Source organism: Macrotis lagotis, chromosome X, assembly GCF_037893015.1.
Source record: "Macrotis lagotis isolate mMagLag1 chromosome X, bilby.v1.9.chrom.fasta, whole genome shotgun sequence".
In the NCBI taxonomy this organism is placed as follows: Eukaryota; Metazoa; Chordata; class Mammalia; order Peramelemorphia; family Peramelidae; genus Macrotis; species Macrotis lagotis.
This window is the reverse complement of record NC_133666.1, coordinates 540148548-540166008: the sequence shown is the minus strand read 5'-3', so window position 1 is coordinate 540166008 and position 17461 is coordinate 540148548. Positions and strand designations below refer to the sequence as shown.

The following is a 17461-nucleotide window of genomic DNA, read 5'->3' as shown; positions in this document are numbered from 1 at the left end:
TCAGAGAACTATCAAACTTTACTGAATAATGGGGTGAAATGATGAATATTGATTAAATGTCTCAAGATTACCTTTAAGAGAAATAAAATGGCTTGACTGTGAATCACAAAAATCTGTTAAATGATCAGGATTTTCAAGGGATAGAATAAAGTTTTGTGTCTATTTTGCATGTAGAATTCCTTAACGCATCCTTTCTAGGGTGAGGAAAGTAATTTTGTGAGAATTTAATCTTGGATCCCTTACCTTATATTTGTAGAATGGTAATGTTTAAAGGTTTTGCTTCTGGCAATGGCTATACAAATTCAATCCTGACTTTCCATAGTGTGATTTGCTATGTATAGAAGCAAAAGTGACAATCTAGTATATAGAATTTTACCTAAATTTGTTTTTATGTTGTAGCTTCTTTAACCTGTAAGGTACTACAAAAAAATCTCCACAGTAGACTATAGCTATTGCAACATGTGGCAGGGTGATAAGAAGACCCTTATAACGTTTTCATTGCTAACTTGAATGAATATAGATGGTAATTTATCATATTTAACAGCAACATTAATGTATAGGGAATAACTAAAATGTTGCATGGCATTATTTGTAATAATATATAAATATGCATGCATTCATTATTAGATTATATGCAATATTGAATATATAAGAAAAAGGCTCTGTCCTATAGAACTTCAGTGTATTGAGAATAAATCATACAATAAAATACAATACAATACAAGCAATAAAATATATTTATGAATGGAGAGAGAGGGGAGGAGAGAGGGGGGATGGGGGAGGGAGAGATAGATAGATGATAGATAGATAGATAGATGATAGATAGATAGATAGATATAGAGAGAGAATGTGCAAATGAGTATATAAGTAAAGCTAGAATGTTGGGCTTAAAGAACATAAATTTGAATAAGAGTAGTCTAATTCTTAGGTTGAAATAATGAATTGGAAAAGGCTAAGATATAGTGATCACGAATAGACAATAGCTAACATGATAAAAGTCTGGTTATTTTAGTACCTGCAAGATCACTATGATTAAGCAATGTGATATAATAGTTGGAAAAATTAACCAAATTTTAGACTACAATAAGGAAAGCATTGATTTCATTATAGAGTAGTTGATAATTTTGCTATTCTAGTCTCTAATGTTGAGCTTTGATCTGCATTTCACATTTTGGGAAGGAAATTGGCAAATACATTTTTGAGATGAACATGACCAAGAAGATAATGACGGGATCAAAGATCTCATCACACATAGATTAGTTGAAAAATTTAGGGGAAGACAAAAAAACTTAAGGGGAAGATGATAATTCTGTTCAAGTATTTGAAACATATTATATTAAAAATTCCTTTATTCTTGCAGACCCACAGAGTCAGAAGCTATGAATGGAAGATAGACAAATTCCTGATTGATGTAAAAAACAAAATCCCAATAATTCTAATTAGGCAAAAGGGATTTATGTGTCTCAAAGGAAGTCATTTTACCTCATCAAGAGCAATAAATAAATTATTACTTGATGAAGTGTTGGAGAAAGTAATCATATTGCTATCTCCCAAAACTTAAATTCTAAAGAGTATCTCTTTCATTGTCTTACATTAAATTTAATTAAATTCCAACAAAATTCTTTCGATTGCCCATGAGAAGACAATATACAAAAAGAGAGCTAAAATGTTTGCATGTGGGGAGGGAGATTATGGAGAGGGAAGACTTGTGCTAGTATAAACTGAGGAGACAAAACAAAAATGAAAGAACTGATGATACAAAGAAAAGAATGGAACCAGTCTCTGTCTTCAAGTGGCTTATATTTTATTGGCAGGAATAATGTTCATATAGATAAGTAAATATAAAATATATACTTGAAAATAGCAAGATAGTAGAGTTGGGGGGAGCATGAGGGCAAATCTCAACAATCAGAAAACATGATATTTTATCTGAACTATGAATAGAAAGGATTCCAAAAGACAGAAGGAGTATTCAAGGCATTATCAGACAAGCTTTACAAAGACAAAAGTGAGAAATGTGAGCTCTTATGTGAATTTTGGATAGACAATAGTAGAAAAGCATATCATTTGCATGAAAAACAAAGCATTTTACATTTTGAGTCTTACTGAATCTATTTTATTCAATGCACTAGGAAAATAGATAGAAACACAAAAAAATCATACAGACATGTAAAGCTAATTCATGGTTGAAAATATTTCCCAAAATAAATTAATATTTTGCATTTTATGATCTAAAAGAGTGAGTTCAATTAATATTTATTGAGTTCCCACTGCTTAGATGCTATTCTATTAGGCACTTGATATCACATCTAAGGAAAGTGCCTCTCTGCATTGTTGATTTTGGGCCTGATTCATGTGTATGCATTTCCAAAGATGTTATCATAGCAGATGCTTACACACAAAGACAGAAAATGATCATGCGTGACAGAAAGCATCTTCATAAAGACCAGAGGTGGCATTGTGATTCCTTGTAGTCATATGAAATGGTTTAGGAGTGTAAGTAATCAGTTATTTCACTTACAAAGTGCTATAGCTCAGGGAACTATTTGCCTTAATTTAGGGTTGTGTTTCTCTTCTTGATTTAAGACAGATAAATGTCTTGTATATATCTGCAGCTTTCCCCTCATGAAAATATCAAGGGTATGCCTTTTTTTGTTATTCATTTAAGTATATCAGAAGTTTCCTTATAATTAAGATGGAGTCTTTGGTCATTTTATTTTTTTTCCCAGAAAGGAGATGTAGTGGAAGAAGAGGAAAAGATGCATCAGTACTTTAGATAACTAAACATAACACAGTTAGAGTGTAAAACCATGAATAATAAATATTCATTTAACAGAACATCACCGAATGGAAAATACTGTTTGTTATTTATCTTATATTGTTTGGCAATATAAATATCTACCTTATTATTGAAAACATGAAGACGATAAAAAGAGTGCTTATCCATAGATCTTTACTAATGGGTTAGACATTTACTAAGGGGTTAGAATAATGATGGTTCTTAAATTTGAATTTCTCTTTTGCCTTTAATAAGAAACAACAAAAAAGAATGTATTTTCATGTATGTACATATATATATATATATATATAATGCACACAGAAATATATTAAAATATATTCCATAGCACATGGAAATATTTACTAAAGTACTTATGTTACTAGAGATTCAAGGGATGATAGAAAAGAAAAAAAAAGACTTTTAAGGTAATTTAATTCATTGCTCTTCTTCAATGAGCCAAAGTAAATTGGATGTGAACAAATAGGGGATAAAAAGATGGATTTAAATGAACTTAACTTTACCGGAATGGCTGAATTTACTTCAGGTGATATTTACATATATTACTATGGGCAAAAATCTCTTAGAAGAAATGGGATAGCCCCCATGTTTAATAAAAAGGTAAGAAAAGTAGTACTGGGGTAAAAATCTCTAAAATGATGGAATGATATCTCTTCAAATCTAATCAATATCATTGTAATACAAATCTGTCCTCCAGCCACTGATACTGAAGAAGATTTACAACTTTTTACTAGAAAGAACATCAAAAAATGTCACATTCATCACAGGATAATAAAATACTAAAGTAGAAATCAAAAGATAATTGGAATACAAAATGAAACAGGGAAGAGACTAATGGAATTCTGTTAATATATAAAAAAATCTTTTTCAGCCACCCAAAAGGTGACTTTATACATGACAACACATATCAATATCAATATCAAAACCATATTGATTGTATGCTTTGAAACCAAGGTGGATAAGCTCTATACAGTAAATAAAAACAAGACCTGGATCTGACTGTGATAGCTTCTTTGGTAAGATTCACACTTAAATTGCAGAAAGTAAGGAAAATCTTTAGGCCATATAGGTATGAACTAAGTAACATCCCTTCTGAATATGAACTGAAAGTAATAAATAGATTTAAAGGTTTAGATCTGGTAGATAGAGCACTCAAAGATCTGTAGTCAGAGGTTTGGCCACAAGGAAAACCTTTCTAAAGAGAGAAAGCAAGAAAACAAAATGGTTGCCTTATGAGGCTTTATAAATAACTGAGGAAAGAAGAAAAGGTAAATGTAAGGGAGGAATGGAAAGATATCACCAACTGAATGCTAAATTCTAGACAATAGCAAGAAGAGATACAGTTTTCTTTCTGTGAACATTACAAAAAAAAACTTAAAGAAAACAAGAGTGGAAATGGAAGAGATCTCTTCAAGAAAAATAAAGAAATCAATGAAACTGGTTGAAACTTAATAGAAGTAGAATACATCAAGAATTTCCATTAGTATCACTCCAAAATCCTCCTTTAACATATAAGGGAATATAATGTTGAGCTCAAATGTAACTCCACTGTCATTTATGAAGAACAGATTTTCTTTAATTCATTTGTTGTTCACCTTCTAATATTATCTCTAAATGTTTTATGCAAGACCTGAACTGATTGAGTCTCACATTAAAATTTCTGAAAATTTGCTTTTTACTTCCACTGATGGCCTTTTGTTATCAACATTATTTTATAAAAATTTAAACTTTTGAGTTTGACTCTGGAGTTAGAACACATTTACTGGCTGAGAATAAAACAAAATTATTTCACTCATATAATTTTGTTTGAAGGCAGAATTGCATAGTAGATAGAGAACTGATCTGGAAATCAAGAGGAAATGATTTCAGATGAAACATACTGGATATATCATCCTGGGAAAGTCTTTTAAAATTTCAGTGCTCTGGCCAACTCTATAAAATTACATCTTGCAGAAGTACCAAACTGCATTTTCTGAGAGTTCCAAATGGAAAAGAATCTACACTGTCTCTTATTCTTTATTTATTCTAGGTTTTATTGTTTGAAGAAAACAACCTTTGATTAAGCAGCTCTGTAATCTAGAACCACTTTGAATTCATAGACTATTTTAAAAATAATAAAGACTGTTCAAGTTATCAAATCATCTCTTTTTAAACTAAAGAGGATTAACTTAGCAATGTCTCCTATTTACCCCCATTACCTAATGTCTACCTTGGTCTTTGAATTTGTATTTGGTAGAACACATTAAAAATTGATTATTTCTAGTTAGAATTATCTTTGACTCCAAGAAATTTATAGTGGGAAAAACAGGCCATCCTTTCATTTCCCAATGTCCTTGAGGATTGAGTCTCAAGGATACATAGGATCTGACTTTGCCACACGTACATATATTCTAAATAGTCCTCCTGCCTGGTGGAACACACCACAGGGATTACAACACACTGTCACTGTCAATTGTGAAATGACTCCATGAGTGCCCTGCTATGGAGCAGAAGTGTAACCACACATTCATTTCCTTCAGGGGACTTCTCCTTTGGAGATTTCCCAAGTGCTCAGATTTGTTTCATCAGTATACAGTCTTATTGCCCTTTAGACATCTGGAAACTGCAGGGTACCTATGAAACACAGTTTCACATATAGCAAAGAAAAGGTATCTTGACATGTCCCTTTTCCTTCTGCATGAACAAACTTGGAGGGAAGAAAAAGAGTAACTCAGGGCAAATGCTTCTTTTTTAATTATAAGAGCTGGTATTAATTCACTGAGACTTGGATTTGACTAAAATACCCATTCAATTTATTTTATAATAAAATTAATTTTTTTATACTTTTCTATGGCCTATAGTACAAAAAGTCAATGGAAACAAAGATTTCCTTCAACAGTTCATCATTAGTTCTTCACTTTGATTGTAATAAATAAACTGTAAATGGATTAATTCTGAAGATAAGCCTGTGGTATACTTGTTTTTGCAATCTAAAGAACTCAGTTTGCATTCCAATTTTTCTATTTTATCACCTGTGTGAACAAAAAGAAGTCATTTAGCTTCTTCCAACTCATTTTATCAGTAAGATGAGTCTAGATGGTATCTATTGTCTCCATTATGTCAAAGTCCTCTGAATGCTGGAAGATTTTTTCCTTATAAAGAGTGAAAGGAGCAGAGAGTTAATCTAATCCAATCCCTTCATTTGTTTATTCCTATTACCATCAGTGCTACTATCATCACACATTTAACTAGTATTCTAAGGTTTATAAATGTTCTTTTTAGTATCTGATTTGATTCTCACAGTAGCTTTATAAGATAAATAATATTTAAGTTCTTGTTTTACACTCAAGGAAATGGATGTCCAGAGAGATAAAGGGATTTGTCCAAGATTAATCCTCAAGTTAATAGCTGAGGCAGTTCTTTTTAATTATTTCTTAAAACAACCAAACACAATGCATTTACTAAGTGTCTTCTTTGTGTCAGACACTATACTGAATATTGGGAATTTATTTTGGTGAAAAAAGTAAAACCAACCATATCTCTAAGTCCTCTACATTCAACTAGCAGAGAAATGTATACCCAGACTTACATTCACATATATGTATGAACTATATGAGTTTGCCTTCACTCATTTCCTCACTTATCATTAAAGTATAGGCCTAGAAACACAATTTCAAAGCTGCGTGTCTTAGTTCTTCCAGGAATGGTCACAGTGCCACAGAAAGAGAGGAGCAATATAGCAATTCAATGACCTGGTCGAAGAACTTTTATTATTTTTTGCTACTTAAATGTTCACCTCTCTTCTCAGTCCCTAATGACAATTTTTTTATTTGTACTTTCAATTTCATCCATTTATTTCTTTTAAACTGCATTTTTGATCATTTTTCCAGTTCATTTGTTCTCTTGTTCTCCTATAGGAGTAATCATAATTCTACTACTATTGAAATTTTATGATAATTCCATTCAAGAGTATGTTAGAGCCAGTTTGCAAAAGCATTGGGAGTTGTTACTACATATTCAGTGTGATAATTTTTTTGACATTGCAAAATATAATGAAGATAATTACAGCACCTAACTCACAAAGTTATTGTGAGGAAGTAAATGAGATATACAGTAGGCACTAGATAAATGCTCAATCTTCCCCACTTCCATCAGCCTTTTCCTTCTGACACTGATCAACCTCATTATTATCATCATTGATAAATTTAAATTAAAGGTGCATCATTTGTGTAAGATACTGTTGTTATATACAACACACTGCCCACATACACACACAAATATATCCCTGCCATCTGAGTACTTTAATTTTAATTAAAGAGAAAGAACATGGAGATAAGAAAAATTGCAATATGTAGCAAATTCTAAATAACAAATGAATAAGTGTAGACTGTATACTATAATCAACCTTTCTAATTCCAATGCTACCAATTATTGAAAGCCCATCCCAAAACTGTTTTAAAGACTCCTCCTCTCCTTTCCCTCTCTTATTCATGGTTATGCCTTCTTATTTTTTGTGATCCTCTCTTGTTTGGCCATAAAATTTTCCCTTATCCACATATCTGACAGGTACAAATTTCCATGTTTCCTAGTTAATTAATGGTTAACACTCTTTATGATGATGATGATTATGCTTGTCCTTTATAATTTTGATTTTAATATTTATTCTCTTTTTGTACAAATAATGTTATTTTTACTTTAATAAAATATTCTTGTTTAAGAGTAAATGAAATACCCCCATAAATATAGACTTGCTTGAGCGATGAAGTAAATGGGAGAGGAAAAAAAAATTAAAATTAAAAAATAATAATAGTAATAATGGTAGGTATGGCCAGGTGGTGCAATGACCAGAGCACCAGCCCTGGAGCCATGAGCACCCGAGCCCACATCCAGCCGCATACACCCAACAATCACCCAGCTGTGTGACATACAAGCCACCAGAACCACACTACCCTGCAAAAACCGAAAAAAAAAGAAAAAAAAAGACCCAAAATAAAATAAAATAGTAATAATAGTAGGGGTGGCTGGGTGGTGGACAGAGCATTGGCCCTTGAGCCAGGAGCACCTGGGTCCAAATCTGGCCTCAGACACCCAAAGATCACCCTGCTATGCAGCCCCAGGCAGGCCATCCAGCCCCATTTGCCCTGCACCCCCCCAAATAATAACAATAACAAATATGCTTCAGTCTTTGTTCCAACACCAGCAACTCTGTTGCGGGTGGATCACATTCTTTATGGTTAAGTCCATCGCAAAAGTTACTTCCATATTTTTCTACCATTGCAATTGCTGATCACAACTCCCTCCTTTCGTATTTCTCCACTACCACATACTATATTTTCTCTCTCCTTTCACTCTGACTCTGCTGTAGGGATGCTGAGTGGCGCAGAAAAACAGATCCCTGGTCATGGGGCCAAGAGGCCCTGAGCCCCCATACCACCCCTTAGGCCCAGAATCCACCTGGCCCTGTGGTCCTGGACAGGCCATCCAATCCTAGCCCCTTGCAAGAAGTAACAAAGAAAATGTGTTATATCTGACCACTCTCCCCCCATGGTCTATCCTCTCCTCCTTTATTCACATCCCCACCCCTTCCCCCTGCTCCCCCCTCCTTTCTCCAGATGCCTATACCCCATTGAGTATATTTGCTGTTTCCTCTCCTAGCCATCTCTGATGAGAGCAAAGATTCCCTCATTCCCCCTTGCCTCCCCCCTTCCATATCATTGCAATAGCTCGTTGTAATAAAGAAAAAAAACTTATTATATGAGATATCTTGGCCTATTCCCCCTCTCCTTTTTTTTCTCCCATTCCATTTCCCTTTTTTTCCTATTGACTCCATTTTTACACCATATTTTATCTTCGAATTCAGCTTTCTCCTGTGCTTCAACTATAAAACCTCCCTCTACCTGCTCTATTAACTGAGAAGTTTCATATGAGTATTATCAGTGTCATTTTTCTATGCAGGAATACATACTGTTCATCCTCATTAAGTCCCTCATATTTTCCCCCTCTCCTCCAATCTCCATGCTTTACCCAAGTCCTGTAATCTGAAGATCAAACCTTCTGTCCTTCATAATTGAAGATCATGGCATCAAGGGAGGTGACGCCATGAGGAAGCAGATGCATTGGATGTCAGTGAAGTGTTGTGCTAAGTCACCAGTCTCATTTTCTTCTCCAGATTCACCTGAGTCCAATGGCCAGATATGAAGTAGAATGACTGGAGATGCCCTTGGATGAGAGATTATTCAGGGTTAAGTGACTTACCCAAGGTCACACAGCTAACACATGTCTGAGACCCTAATCAAACTTCCATCTTCCTGACTGGAAAACCAGTTCTCTATCCACTATCCCACCTAACTGCCTAAATCTAAATTTTGTACCCATTTTGATGTTATCTTGGTATATGGTGTGAAAGATTAATTAATACTCAGTTTCTATCAATGTTCTTTCTAATTTCCTCATTTTTTTGTGTGAGTTTGTATCCCAAGTTCTTATCCCAAAAAGTTGGATTTGGTCATTTCTCAAACACTAGGTTACTGTGGTCATATAATCCTGTGTATTGTATACTTAATCTGGTCATTGGCCTAACATTCTATTTCTTAGCCTGTTTTAAGCTGTTTTGACAATTACTGCTTTTTAATATTTTGAAATCTGCAATTGCTAGGCCACCTTCCTTCACATTATTGCCCCATTGATTCCCTTGATATTCTGTTTGTTTCAGGTGAATTTTGCTACTATTTTTAACTAGGTCCATAAAATAATTCTTGATAGTTTGATTAGTCTGGTCCACAATAGATAAACTTAAATAGAATTGTCATTTTAAATTTGTTGACTCAGTCTAACAATAATCAATTAATATTTCTCTAATTATTTAGATAAGTATTCATATCTTGTTTTTGTTTTTTAGCAAGGTATCAGTTTAAGTGACATGCCCAAGGTTACTCAACTAGATAATTAAGTGTCTGAAGCCAAATTTGAACTTAGGTCCCCTGACTGTTGCTCTATTCACTTTATCACCTAGCTTCTCCCAAGATGATAAGTCTTCATTTCTATGAAAAGTGTTTCTGTAATTTTGTTCATATAGCCCCTTTGAGTATCTTGGTAGAGACTTCCAAGTATTTTATATCGCCTGTCATTATTTTTAATGGAATTCTTTTTTCTACTTCATTTGTCCCCATTACAGATAAAGCTTACTATTGCTTAAAGATAATACTTATGTTCTTAAGAAAGGTTTTATTGAATTGTATACTCTCTATTGTTTTTCGTAGGAATGGGTGCCATATTTTCTCAAATGTTTTTTCTACATCTATTGACATGGGGATGAAAGTCAGATGCAATTGAAAAATGATTGAAAAAATGAACATAATCGTGATTTTATTTTTTTGTTATTATATGATCAGATATACTGATACTTTTTCAAATAGTGAATTAGCTTTACATTCCTGGTATAAATTCTACCTGTACAGAGGTAGGACATCTTTTTGATATATTACTAAATTATTTGACTAGTACTTTTCACATAGATATTAAGGAATTTGGTCTTAAGTTATCTTTCTATGTTTTTTTTTCTTCTCATCCTGGTTTAGATAGCAATACCTTATTTATATCATGATAGGGATTTGTTAGGACTCCCGCTTTACTATTTTCCCCACAATAGATTATTTAGTATCAGGTAGAATTCACTTATAAAGCTAATCTTGAGGAATTTTTCTTAGGCAGCTCATTGAATGGTCAATTTCTTTCTCTAAGATAGTATTATTTAAATATTTTATTTCTTCTTCAAGTAATCTCATCTTTTTTGACAAGTGTTCATTTTATTTAAGATTTACTGACAAATTATTGGGCAAAATAATTCTTATTACTTTAATTTCTTTTTCATTGGTCATATATTCACTTTTATTTTTGATACTGGTAATTTGGTTTTCTTTTCTTCTTTTAACCAATGTTATCTTCTTTACTGATTTTGCCTTTCATAAAACCAGCTCCTAAGATTATTTATCAGTTCACTTTCTTTTTCTTTCAATTTTATTAATTTCTCCTGTGGTTTTCAGGATTACCTTTGTGTTGACTGAGGATTTTCTAGTTTTTAATTGCATGCTCAATTTAATGACTTGCTCTTTTTTTCTTTTACTGATTATAAGAATTTAGAGTTATATAATTTCCTTGAAGTACTTTTTTTAGTTACATCTTCAAAAATTTGGAATGTTGTCTCATGGCTATCTCTTTTTTTAATGAAATGATTGATGTTTTTTCCTATTAATTGTTCTTTGGCTCAACTATATTGTAGGATTAGATTAGTTAATTTCCAATTAACTATTAATCTAAGTTTCTATAATCATTTATTAAATGTAATTTTCTTGTGTTATGGTTAGGGAAAAGTGTGTTTAATATTTCTGCTTTTCTGTAATAGTTTCTCATTCTGCCTTAATAAACGGTCAATTTATTGAAAGCTGACTTATATATCTGAGAAGTCATACTTCTAGGTTTTTATAGGTTTCTCATTTTTTAAAGATGTTATTCATCTCTTTTCTTATTTTATAATTTGATTTAACAAGCTGTGATACAGAAAAGTTGGTGTACTTTAGTAGTATTGTTTTAGTGTCTATTTCCTCCTATTATTCACTTAGCTTTTCCTTTAAGAATTTGAATATTATTGATATTCATTGTTTTTAGGTCATTTTGGCAAGATGGAGTTTCTTTGTTTATCCCTTTTAATTGGATCTATTTTTACATTTATTTTGGGTGAGATCATGATAACTATGCATTGTTTGCTTCAGTCAATGCTTAATAGTTTTTGCTCTAGAATCTTACTTTTATTCTATGTGTATCTCTTTCTAGTCTGTGTTTGCATATTGTTTGATTTTGGTTTCTGATCCATTTTTGTTACTCACTTTCAATTGGTGGGTGATTTAATCCCATTCACATTCACAGTCATGATTACTAATTGTGCATTTTCCTCCATCCTGTTTTCTTCTGTTTATCCTTTTTATCCTGTTTCTCTTCTCAATTCTGTTTTACTTATTTTTTTTTTTAGGTTTTTGCAAGGCAGATGGGGTTAAGTAGCTTGTCCAAGGCCACACAGCTAGGTAATTATTAAATGTCTGAGACCGGATTTGAACCCAGGTACTCCTGAATCCAGGGCCAGTGCTTTATCCACTACACCACCTAGCCGCCCCTAATTCTGTTTTGCTTCTAATACTGTCTTCTTTTATCTTCCTTTTCTTTTAATTGCCCCTTTCTTTTGCTCCCTTCCCCTCTTACTTATGTGGTGAGTGACATAATTTCCTATCATCAATTAAGTATGTACATGCACATATATCTAAAGCATATGTCTATGTGAAAATATTTCCCTCTTTGCAGCAACTTAAATTTGAGAGGTTCAAGCATTGTTCCACCCTCCCCCACTATTTCCCCCTCCACTGTAAAAGCACTTTTCTTCTTGTCTCCTCTATGCAACTATGGTCTCCATCAAAAATTCTTGAAAATGCTGTATCAAAAATATTTTTCCTTTGAAAAAATTATATCCTGTTATTCTGCATAGATTTTCCTTTGTAGCAATCTCAGATTAATAACCTTTCAGAATATCATATTGCATGTCCTCCATTCCTTTAATGTGTTACTTGATGAATTCTTAAATTCCCCTGCAGCTCCATATTTGACTGATTTCTTTCTGGCTCCTTAAAGTATTTTCTCTTTGATCTTTGAGTTCTGAAATTTGACTATCATATTCCTGGAAATTTTCATTTTACAAACTCTTTCAGGTGGTAATTTGTAGACTTTTTTTCAATTTCTTTTTTACAGACTAGTGCGAGGATATTGGAATCGTTTTTCTTTGGTAATTTCTTGAACTATCATGCCTGTGCCCTTATCTTTGATCATGGCTTTCAAGTAATGTAATTATAATTTTTTTTCTCCTTAATCTATTTATGAGATCAGTTAATTTTTTCTAGTGTGGTATTGAACTATTTTTTCAAAAAAATTCTTTTGATTTTGTTTTATTGTTTCTTGATGATTAATGGAATCATTAGCTTCCACTTGCCCAATTCTAATTTTGAAGGAATGATTTTCATCTTTGAAGGAATGATCTTTCATCTAACTCTTTTTTTATATTTGTTCTTTTCAGGGTGTTATCATCAACATTTTTGTGCATCATTTCCAAAGCTCTTAATTACTTTTCATAATTTTCCTCTTTTGTTTCATTTATCTCTATTCTTTAGAACTATTGATTTTTCAAAATCATTTTTTTAGCTCTTTCAGGAATTTTTGTTGGGCTTCTGTCTTTGTCAGTCTGTCCTTTCTTTGTCTCAGATTCTTACTGTTTCTCTTACTCTGCTTTCTTCCTCTTTTATATCCCTCTTAATAAACATTTAGCCATATTTATATTCCTTTCTTCATTTTGTGTATGTGTTTTTCCTCCTTGATCATTATTTATATGTTCCATAATTAGAGATTATTAATATTAAAACTTAGTCCTAAAGCAATTATTTGTCTATATTAATTTTCCTTTTAATGAATAATAATTTATATATTTGACTATGAACCAAACCTTCTCAATATGCTTAAAGTCTATTATTGCTATGCACTATATTTATATATATACTTTGAAATCAAGACTTGAAAAGAATATTATTAAGTATAATTGACAAAATTCATCTATTCTAAAGCCTTAAGTTCCCATGTTCATAACATTTAGAATAAAATGAAAATTTCTAGGGAACTATTATCACTAACATAACTATATATATCACATCTAAATTCACTTTGAATGCTCCCACTTAAGTTTTTTCTTCACTAAGAAATTTATCGGCACATAACAAAAGGCTGCCTAACTGTTACTTCTGTTATGAGATAGTGACCAAAAAATTAGAGCTAACACAATAAATCTTTCCTTTTTTGCAACCATTTTGTTTGATCATCCTTCTTCTGAACATGTATAGTGACAGTGGATCTCTCTTCCCACTTTATAGCATGGTGATTATCGTGATTAAAATAATTCTCTTAATTGGCTGCCAGGTTAGAGTTGAGGGTCCAAACTAAAGATATGTAGAAACTATCTCTGCCTTCCTTTCAAATAAACTTCGACTATGGGCTTATGGGTGATGAGGGGAACTGGATCTGATTTTCTACTGAACTCCAGTGGGTCTCTGAATGCATTGTACTGATTTCTTTTTTCGGTGATTTTATTCTTTCTTTTACCTAGATGAATACATATTTAAAGATGGAAGGGATCAAATTCTTACCTTTTGAACTTAGAATGTTCAGAAGCACCAGATGTTCAATAATTGGACAATCTATTAGAATCTGCTCATAGCAATTAAGAGGAGTCAGATTTAAGGGGTGATTTGCTTACCTGGCCCAGAAAAAAGTCAGTTTTGTCGAGCAAAGGGGTTCATATATTGACTGTTCCTCTCCGCAAAGTAAACTTGAGTGCTCTAAGGAAGAAAGAAAATTAGCAGGTCCAGGAAGTCTTCCCCCAAACCAATCCCCCATGTGAGGGAGAGTATTTTGTACTGACTTCTTTATATTTGATACTGTTATTCCTTAGTAGGCAAAATTTTTCAAAGCAGTTCATATCCAGTCTCTGACACTGGATGTGTGGACCTTCTGTCCATTTCAGTGTCCTCAACTATAAAATATGGACAATAATATCATTTGCCGGGGCAGTTAGGTGGTGAGAGGATAAAGCACGGACCCTATAGTGAAGAGGACCTAAATTCAGATAGTACCTCAGATACTTGATACTTACCAATTGTGACCCTGTGCAAGTCACATAACCCTAACATTACCTAACAAAAACATTATCATTTACTTCTCATGATCATCTTCAGATCAAATGACATATCTGTAAAGGATTTAGCATATTTAGCACATTCCTGAAAGGTACTTATTAAATACATGTTCTTCCCTTTCCTTCCCTCCCCCAACCTGAAGTTACTAAAGTTAGAGTAGAAAGAATGTTCAGGTAAGGGGTATGTTTTCCTCCTTCTTTCCTTGCTGTACTTTCTCATACATTTTCTTTTGTTACAGCTATTTAATAACAGCTGCTAATTGATATAGGGAAATTATCAAATGGTTAACATGAAATGAAGATCACTAGATGGAAGCTCATTAGTGACAGTGTTAGAATTCCCAAATTCTGGGAATCTAACTTTCCAATACTAGTGAGGATTAGGAGGAGCCAAGTGAGGTTCTATACATTTATTCCTATGAATTTCTCAGTGTCATATTAATTTCTCTCAATGAGTGCTTGCAAAACTATCCATTTCTTTATCACAAGACCAATTTGTGAACTGGATTTTCAATTCTTCCCTGACTCCTTCAGGTTTTGTTTCCTACTTATAATATGTTCCCCTAAAACCAGATAGTTTTCAATAATTCCTTACCTATTTGTTGTCAAACGTGCCCAAGTATCCCAAAACCTACTTTTAGAATTTTTTTTTAGTTTTTACAAGGCAAATGGGGTTAAGTTGCTTGCTCAAGGTCACACAGCTAGGTAATTATTAAATGCCTGAGGCCAAATTTGAACTCAGGTACTCCTGACTCCAGGGACAGTGCTCTATCCACTGTGCCATCTAGCTGCCCCTATTTTTAGAATTTTTTAAAGCTGTTTTTAAAATAATTGCTGAAAACATTTTTATTATGCCTTCTAAATCAGAAATTCATTATCCCCAAACTCCTTTGAATAATGAACTTCTTAGGAAAAAAATATTATCTATACACAGTCTTTACTTCCTTGTCATCTCTTCAGTCTCTTGAATTCTCACTTTAAATTTTACCATTTCACTGAACCTCCTAATCAATGACCTCCTACTCTTTTTATCTAATGACTCCCTTACAGTCTGCATATGCCTTAATCATGTTGCTGCTTTTGACCCTGTGGGCCCCTTCTTTCTATGTGTATCTCCCTTTAGTTCAGAGACTCTACTCTAGTCTCTGGCTATTTCTAACAGTTTTTCTATCTTCTTCCTTTCATCCTTTTTTACATATCTTAATGTAGATGTTCTTCATCCTTCCTTGCTCTGCTTCTATTGCTTTTTTTTCTCCCCCTCTTGATAATGTCATTCTCCCTTTCCCTCTTCTCCAAGCTCAACTACTCTGAACAGAATGACTTCCAAATTAGTGTTTCTCTGAATTTTCCTTTGAGCTTCAGAACCACATCTTTGATGACCTTGCATTTGTCCAATATATCCTACCTCATTTTAAATTCATTAATTCTAAAATTTAACATATTCTCCTAAACATTCCCTCTTTCTGACTTCCTCTTTCTTCTAAATTTACCACTGTTCATTCCATTCCTTGAGTACAAAGTTGGTGTTATATTCCTTCTCTCTCACACCTTTAATGCTCAAAAAATAAGAGGCAACAGAGTTATTTGTAAAAAGAGAATTGGTTCTGCCTTCAGAGAACTCGGGTTCAAATTTACTCCTGACCCTACCTTTGTGGACTCAGCCAAATAACGTCTTGAAGTTTACTTTTCTCATTTCTTAAATAGAGTGGATTCCATGGCCTCTCAGTATTCTTCTTACTCCTATGCCTATCAGCTTGTGATCCTGGGGCTTCAATCTCTGTAGCTTTCTTCAACTTTATCTCCATCCTCTCTCTTCCCTGCCTGCCATCCTTTAAAGCTCAACTCAAATGTCATGACCTTATGTGACCTGACATTCATTGACTGTAAATGATCTTTAGCTTTGGATTATATGTAGCACTTTATATTGAAATGTGCATGCATTTATAATGCAATAATATATGTTATAATGAAATGTGTGTGTTTACTTTGTAAATTCCATAGAGGTCAAGTACTATATTTTATCCATACATTTCTTTTTTTTTTAGGTTTTTGCAAGGCAAATGGGGTTAAGTGGCTTTCCCAGGGCCATACAGCTAGGTAATTATTAAGTGTCTGAGATTGGATTTGAACCCAGGTACTCCTGACTCCAGGGCCGGTGCTTTATCCACTGTGCCACCTAGCTGCCCCTATCTATACATTTCAAACAGAACATCTGTGCCCTGCACATATGGACCCTATAAATGTTGCTTATTATAAATAGCTAGGTGGATTTAAATATGTAGAATACATGTAGTATGAACACAGGGATTTGTGTATACTTTCTTGCATTCTTCCAGAATGTCTGGCATCATACCATGCATATTAGAGAATTAGAGATTAATAGTGTGTAGAGAGTGGTATGAAGAACCAATCTCTGATCTCTCTGAATTTGGATGTATTTATGAGATTTGAAAGTTATAAACTAAGTACAAAATTTTGCATACCCCCCTCTATTTCCTTAGGATGTATGGGAAAAAATAAACAAAAAACTTTTCTGAGTGAATTAACAGGGGGTCCAGTAAATTGGTTAGGCCCAAAATTTTCTGTCTCAAATGGTTCTTAAAAAGATAGTCCTACAGTTGCCTACAGCAAGAATTCATTATTTCTAGAGAGGTAGACACAGTTGATAAGTACCCATGAGAAAGAAAAGATACACTCCAATATGGAGAAAAAATATAAAGGGCATTCCCAGAAGGAAATAGTTTCAAGGGATGAGACATAGGACTGCATAGAAAAAAAGGTGACTCTGCATTCAACATAGAACCAGATCTAATAGTTGAATAGTTGGGGAGCAAGCTACTATATATCTATTGAATGATAAATGTGAGAAGTCTACAAGGACAGAAAAGACATACGATTTTGCAGTA

General features: G+C 33.2%; 1 long non-coding RNA gene across 2 annotated transcripts in view; it reads right to left on the bottom strand.

The window, feature by feature from the left end:
* The window catches only part of LOC141502087 (uncharacterized), a 31776-nt gene extending 16891 nt beyond the window's left edge, over positions 1 to 14885 (bottom strand). For both annotated transcript variants that reach the window (XR_012472395.1, XR_012472394.1), the window contains exons 1-2: positions 14118 to 14885; positions 8801 to 8995 (exon numbers count right to left, since the gene is read on the bottom strand). This is a non-coding gene — a long non-coding RNA (uncharacterized LOC141502087). The remainder of the gene's footprint in view (positions 1 to 8800; positions 8996 to 14117) is intronic.
* Positions 14886 to 17461: the final 2576 nt, after the last annotated feature.